This window comes from Physeter macrocephalus, chromosome 14 (genome assembly GCF_002837175.3).
Source record: "Physeter macrocephalus isolate SW-GA chromosome 14, ASM283717v5, whole genome shotgun sequence".
Classification (NCBI taxonomy): Eukaryota; Metazoa; Chordata; class Mammalia; order Artiodactyla; family Physeteridae; genus Physeter; species Physeter macrocephalus.
The window spans coordinates 76,836,597-76,842,572 of NC_041227.1; the positions used below are offsets into that span (position 1 = coordinate 76,836,597).

General features: G+C 51.6%; 1 protein-coding gene across 1 annotated transcript in view; it reads left to right on the forward strand.

The window, feature by feature from the left end:
* Positions 1-5,643: 5,643 nt before the first annotated feature.
* USP42 (ubiquitin specific peptidase 42) overlaps positions 5,644-5,976 on the forward strand; it is a 42,999-nt gene continuing 42,666 nt past the window's right edge. Inside the window, exon 1 of the mRNA XM_024123351.3 lies at positions 5,644-5,726. The gene's annotated coding sequence lies outside the window, so the exon portion shown is untranslated. The remainder of the gene's footprint in view (positions 5,727-5,976) is intronic.

Sequence of the window (5,976 nt, forward strand, 5' to 3'; positions counted from 1 at the left end):
CACTTCAATTTAAGAAAAAAAAGAAAATCAAATATATTCTTCCTTGAAAACTTTTGGGTTGTAAGGTCTTATGCTGGGTTGCTAACTATCCATTAGGATAAAGTTGGCTTTGATAACTTGGATTTCATGAGAGTCCAAAGCAAGACTCAAAGACCTGAACTAATAAATAGAAGCTGGAGCTGGAATTTACACCTGGTCCGTGTGGCTCCCAACAGGACTTCTGGTCTGTGTCCAAACAGCACTTCCTGTGACTGCGTCTCAGGCCAGGCAGCATAGACAAGTCTATCGGTGGTGTTATCTGTGCACTATAATAGTGAAAGGTAGGTACACTTTTTCTTTTTCTTTCCTTTCCTCTTCTTTGTGTGTGTGTGTGTGTGTGTGTGTGTGTGTGTGTGTGTGTGTGTGGCCAAATATGGTAGGTACTACTTTCGAATATGCTTTGTGACTAATCCATTTTTTGTGCGTTTATATCATTTCTCCTTTGTTCATACTCATTATGAGTGAAATCCATAAGAGATAAAGGACCTTTTATGTTTGCTCGGAGGAGTTCATAGAAAGAATTGACTAAGATTCTAGGTACAACTCCATGCCGTTGTGAGTGTAGAAGAATGCCAAGGGATGGAGTGGGTCATGGTGGGATTAAGCTGGTGCTAGATGAGCCCTTGTTGGTTAAGTTTGCAGTGGTCCCTTGTCACCCTCCATGATCCATCCAGTTTCTGCAGGGGCCAGACTGATTACTAAATAGGCCCATGATGGAGACCACTAGCCCTGCATCCTCTGCAACTCTGAGGGTGGCACTGTTCCTAGCCACTCCCCCCAAGAGTTGCTCTCTTGGCCAGAGAGGACAGTTTCGGGGGCTTCCACACAGCTTTTTCTGCTACAATAGCTCTTCCTCTACAAGTCCAGGAACCAATGTGAGGGCTCTTGCAACCACTAAGTATGACCATTTGGATATTACATTTGGAAACCAGGGAAGTGACCACTGTAGCCTGAATGCACTCACTGAGAGACCGGGGTCAGGACCCAATATATTGCTTGACCCCATATATTCTTACTCCCTTAGCCAAAAAGGATCCCTGTGGGTGCTTTAAGTCCCCATCTGTCTGCATTAACTTGGACTCTGTATCCAATAGCCTGGAAACACCTGAGTATTGCTCTTTGTAACCCAGTGTATGGCTCCCCGAGTAAATTAAATGGCCAGAGGTCTCTTTGGGAAGGATTTGGAGAATCACTGCTGTGCACATTTGCTGTGGATCTGGCTTCTCTTTTACTGAATGGGTGTTTTGGACCTGAGAACTGGCTCAGATGCGGAAACTGGGAAGGAGATGGTGACTTTCCACTGGGTCAGCTGACTTCAGTCTTCTGCAATCCAGATTTTATATATATATATATATATATATATATATATACACATATATGTATTTGATTACATATATTATGCCTTTGTTGACCACCCATCTATCTAGTCCCATGTCCTATCAGCCATCTCCATGGATCCCTGCAAGTCAGGTGCCCCTGTCATTCTGACCCTGCTTCCCTCTACAGCAATCACGCCCACATTGCTTCTAATGGGTAAGTGCTGCCACCCAGGCTCTGTCACCCCAGGATCCCATTACTAGAGAGCCCAGTTCTGTAACAGCATCCCCTATTGTCGGCCCTGGTCTACAGATCCCACTAGGTGTCACCGAGTTTCTCAGCAAATCTGGTGGTGCCCCCACCTCTCATGGCCTTGGTAAACAGAGTGTCCTCTGGGTCTTCTTACGGAATATATTCCACTAGGAGCATCCATTCTAACAGGTTCACTTCCCTGAGCTTGTTGACCTCTTCCTTCATCTACCATGGAAGTCATATTATCTTGACTTCACTTAATGTGTCTCACTTCTCTTGCCAAGTACCATCCATATGGTGTATCAGAAGCAGTCCACTCAGGGCCCTTGACAAAGTGTTAGACCTATATTATGGGAGAGTGAGCCCATATCTACAAACCCTTCCTTATCCCCACTCCCACACCTTGATCTAGCCCATTGGGATCCATTTTGAGGCTTATTTAAAGTTGCTGCTAGTATATATTAGCATGGTCCTGCAAGGTCATTCCATGCCTCCCTTAGCAAGCCTGCAACACTTCCCCAGGTAGGCCATACTGAGGCCTAATTTTATTTTATTTAAAAAATTTATTTATTTATTTAGGCTGTGCCACGTGGCATGTAGGATCTTAGTTCCCCGACCAGGGGTTGAACCCGCTCCCCCTGCATTGGAAGCTTGGAGTCTTAACTACTGGACCACCAGGGAAGTCCCTGAGGCCTAATTTTAGTGATTGGTCTAGCGGCCAGAGGGGGGTATGGGGCAGATCCTGGAAAATGCATTGTCTTGTAGGGGACCTGCCTCATTTGAAGCTTCTGCAGTCTTCAGATTGGGGGTGGGAGTTAGCCACTTCTACAGGCCCCAGAGGTTCAGAGGAGTCTGAAGTTCTACCACTGTTTGGTTCTCATCCCGAGTCTTGGAGCCCCACCTCTTCCTCATCAGAGCCCAGACTACGGTGTTGGGGATTAACCATGGCTGAGGAGTTGACCATTTCTAAAGATCAGCTCATTTTAAGTGAACCTGAGGCTGGTCCTCAGAACGAATGGTCTGCTGTCTGACTGCAGGTGATGGTTACAACAGGCTCCTAGGCAGGCCCACTGGCTTTGCTGTATATCGATGACGGATTGACCAGAGGCAGTCATTTTTCCTCTTTCAAGCATCAGTGGCCACCTAATTTCAGTTTAAAAAATTGCTATTTCCCCCACGTCCTCAATCACCAGACAGATGGAATAAGCCAATGCCTCCCCATCTACCTCTCTGCCACCCAGCTCCCCCAAGGTGAGGGTCATCACACAGCTGTCGGTATCCCAGCTACCACTTGAAATCCTATCCTTAGACTCTGCTTCTTAGGACCATTCCTGGTACCGACTCTCTAAGCTGGACCACCGAGAAGCAGGGCTTGAGACAGAATTCAGATGCATAGGATACATCGAGGGAGTGTTAAAGGGAATGAAGGGAGGGAGAGGGCAGGGAAGAGTTAGGCAAGGATGTAGTCTCAGTGGGAGATGAGCTTCCTTCTGATTCCACTGGCTCTGGAATGTAAACCGCATCGCAAGACTGGTCACTAATTGAGGCAAGGTCTTTCTGAACCCCTGCGTTGGTGAGCCATTGGTGTAGAATGGGGGGGGGGTAGGTGGGCTTAACTTCCCCAGAAGGCAGCTCCCCATCAGCCAAGAACAGTTGTCAGAAGGGGGCAGCTGTGGATTATTAGCGACTAACATATATAACAGCTGGGAGGGGAATTCGGGAGTCAGCCAGCAAAGGGGATCTAGGTGGGGCATTAACAGAGCCCACCACAGGCTCCCTCAGTATCTGGAGGTCCCTGAAAAATCTAATTTATTCCTCTTTGACACCTTTTGCTCTTTGATCGTCTGATCACCCGGACTGGGAGGTGGCGCACTTGGTGTCAGTTTACCTCTCGCCTAAAGACAGTTTTGGTCAAGGCAACTGGCTAAGTAATTTGTGTAGGTCCCACAGCTTGTAAGAACAGAGGCAGAGTGAAATCTTCTCCCAACAGCATTCACTTTGGATTAAGCTCTGGTCTGGAGGAAAACGAATTTCTGGGGCAAAAGCCAAAGACCCAGCTGTTTGAAGGCAGGGACTTCCTAATGTCCTTTGTTAACTACTCTATTTATGTCATGAGTTTGCACTAAAGTGGCACCAAAATTCTTTAGAGGAAAAGGGCCTCTATGTTTGCTTTCAAGGCATGGAGGAAGGACCAGAGGGCTGTGTAACAACCCCTCCCCTCCAAAAAATTCTGTTCTTGAGAGAGTGCCAAGGGATTTTTTTTTTTTTTTTTCTTAATCTCTTCTCCTACTCTACTGTATTAAGACGTTGACTGCAGGGGCAGTTTGTCAATAGGATATGAAATGGAAACTGATATTAGAAGCCAAACTTCTCATGTGACCTCCAAAGGAAGCATTTTGAAATAACCACAAAGCTTAGGTGACTATTAGGCATTTGACTCTTTCATTCCTTCTTATTCTGTATTTAATCACCTGAAAGTCATTTGGAAAAGGCAAGCAAATTACTGGATCCATTCCTATGGCTATTCTGTCCTTCCAAGTCTCTTATTAGTGTTGCCAGGACCGCGCAGGGGAAATTTCATAACCATTCTTCATCAGGAAGTAAATTGTGGTGTTAATCCCAAAAGTGGGTACTGAATTTTGGAGGTTTGGAATTCCCCTTTTCCTTTTTTGTTTTCTCAGACAGCTTCGGTGTTCTGCTCCAAATGCACAACTGCTATTTTATCACTTCAGTGATTTCTTTCCATAATAGTGAAATTAGCACTACTTTAAAAGACATAGGGGGAGCAATACGATTCTGATGGCGGCTTCATGTTAGAAGAGACACAGGCAGGATTTCTATAAGGAGAAGTAGGAGTGGGGTGTTTGTAGGAAAAAGGAGGTTATGGCTGGGACACAAAAGAGGAGAGGGAAGTGTAGGCCTTCAATGCCAGGTAAAGGAGTTGAGACTTTTCCGTGGGCCAAGAAAGTAGCTAAAGTCTCTTAGGAGGGGACCAACATCTGACCTGTGTCTTTGAAAGATCCTGGCCACAGTGTGTAAGTTGAAAGAGAGTGGAGTGACTGGAAGGAGACTGTGAGAAGGCGAGGGGCGAGATTAGGAAGGTTGCCCTGGGAGGGTGGGGATTACAGCCCGTGGGTAGGTCGGGTGGTTGTGACCGGGTGTAAGGGGTTAAATCAGGAAAGGAGAAAGAAGAGAGACAGAGGGAGGACTCAGGTTAGTGCGGGAGAGGGCCACGTCCCTAATCAAAGCAGGGAACCCCACAGAGAGGAGCAGGGTCGTGGTGGAGGGGAGATGCCACGATCAATCAATTCGTTCTCTGCTCGACCTCGCGGTGGAGACATCCAATAAGCGGCTGGAAGTATGGATCTGGCCCTCCCGAGCAAGAGCTGGTCTAGCTGCCCTCCAAGAATGCGCAACGCTCGGATCTGAGATGAGATCGTGACGGGATAGGCGGGAATCTGCCTTTTCTAGAGCCGGGTTTAAAATTCTCCGCTTCCATTAACAGTTGGCAAAGTCTGATGGCGCGCTGGAGCACCGCTGGGTCTGGCGTTCTTCAATGCCGGGTCTCTAGGCCGAGGGGCGTCTCCCGGAGCCGTGTCCATTTGGGGGGACCAGGTGTCCCGCGTGGGCCGTGCACCCACGCGGGCCGGACTGAGCGCACACGCCGCGGGGCTGTCTCGGCCCTCCCGTCGCGGCCGCCGAAGGCCGCACGGTCGGCTCCAGCCGGCCGCTGGGGAAAGACCTCACCCGCCCGCGCCGTACGGCTCGGCTCCACCAATCAGCGCGCTCTTTCCGCGGCCGACCGGCGCTCCAGTGACGCGCGGGCCAGCCTGCGCCCGCGGCGCTTTGGCGATGGCCCCTCCCGCGCTAGCCCGGCCAGTTAGCTGCGCGCTGCGCCTCTTTTGCGACGGCCCCTGGGCGGCGGCGCGTGCGGGCGCGGCCTTGGCGCGCCCCCTGGCGGCCCGGCGGGGCGCTGCGGGCGCGGCGCTGACCCGGAGGCGGCGGCGGCGGTGCCCGGATGGAGGCACGTCATTGTCCCCCGCCGGGCGGCTGGGCTGTGTGCGGCGGCGGCGGCGGCGGCGGCCGAGGGGGATGGAGCGAGCGCCGAGCCGGGTTAGGTAAGCTCCCGCCTCTTTCCTGCCCGCCGCTGGCCGGCGTGGGGCCCGTGGAGCGCCCCGCTCGCCTCGGCCGCAGCTGGCCTGGCCGCCCCTCTGCCGGCGCGGCCCGCCGGGGGCTGGCGCGGCCCCTCGTCCGCCGCCCCCTCAGCAACGGCGGGCCGCCCGGGACCCCGCCGCGCCGGTGGCAGTGCCGCCACCGCCGGCCGGGCCAGGCCGCTGGGGAGGGGGCGGCGGCCCCGACGGCCGCAGC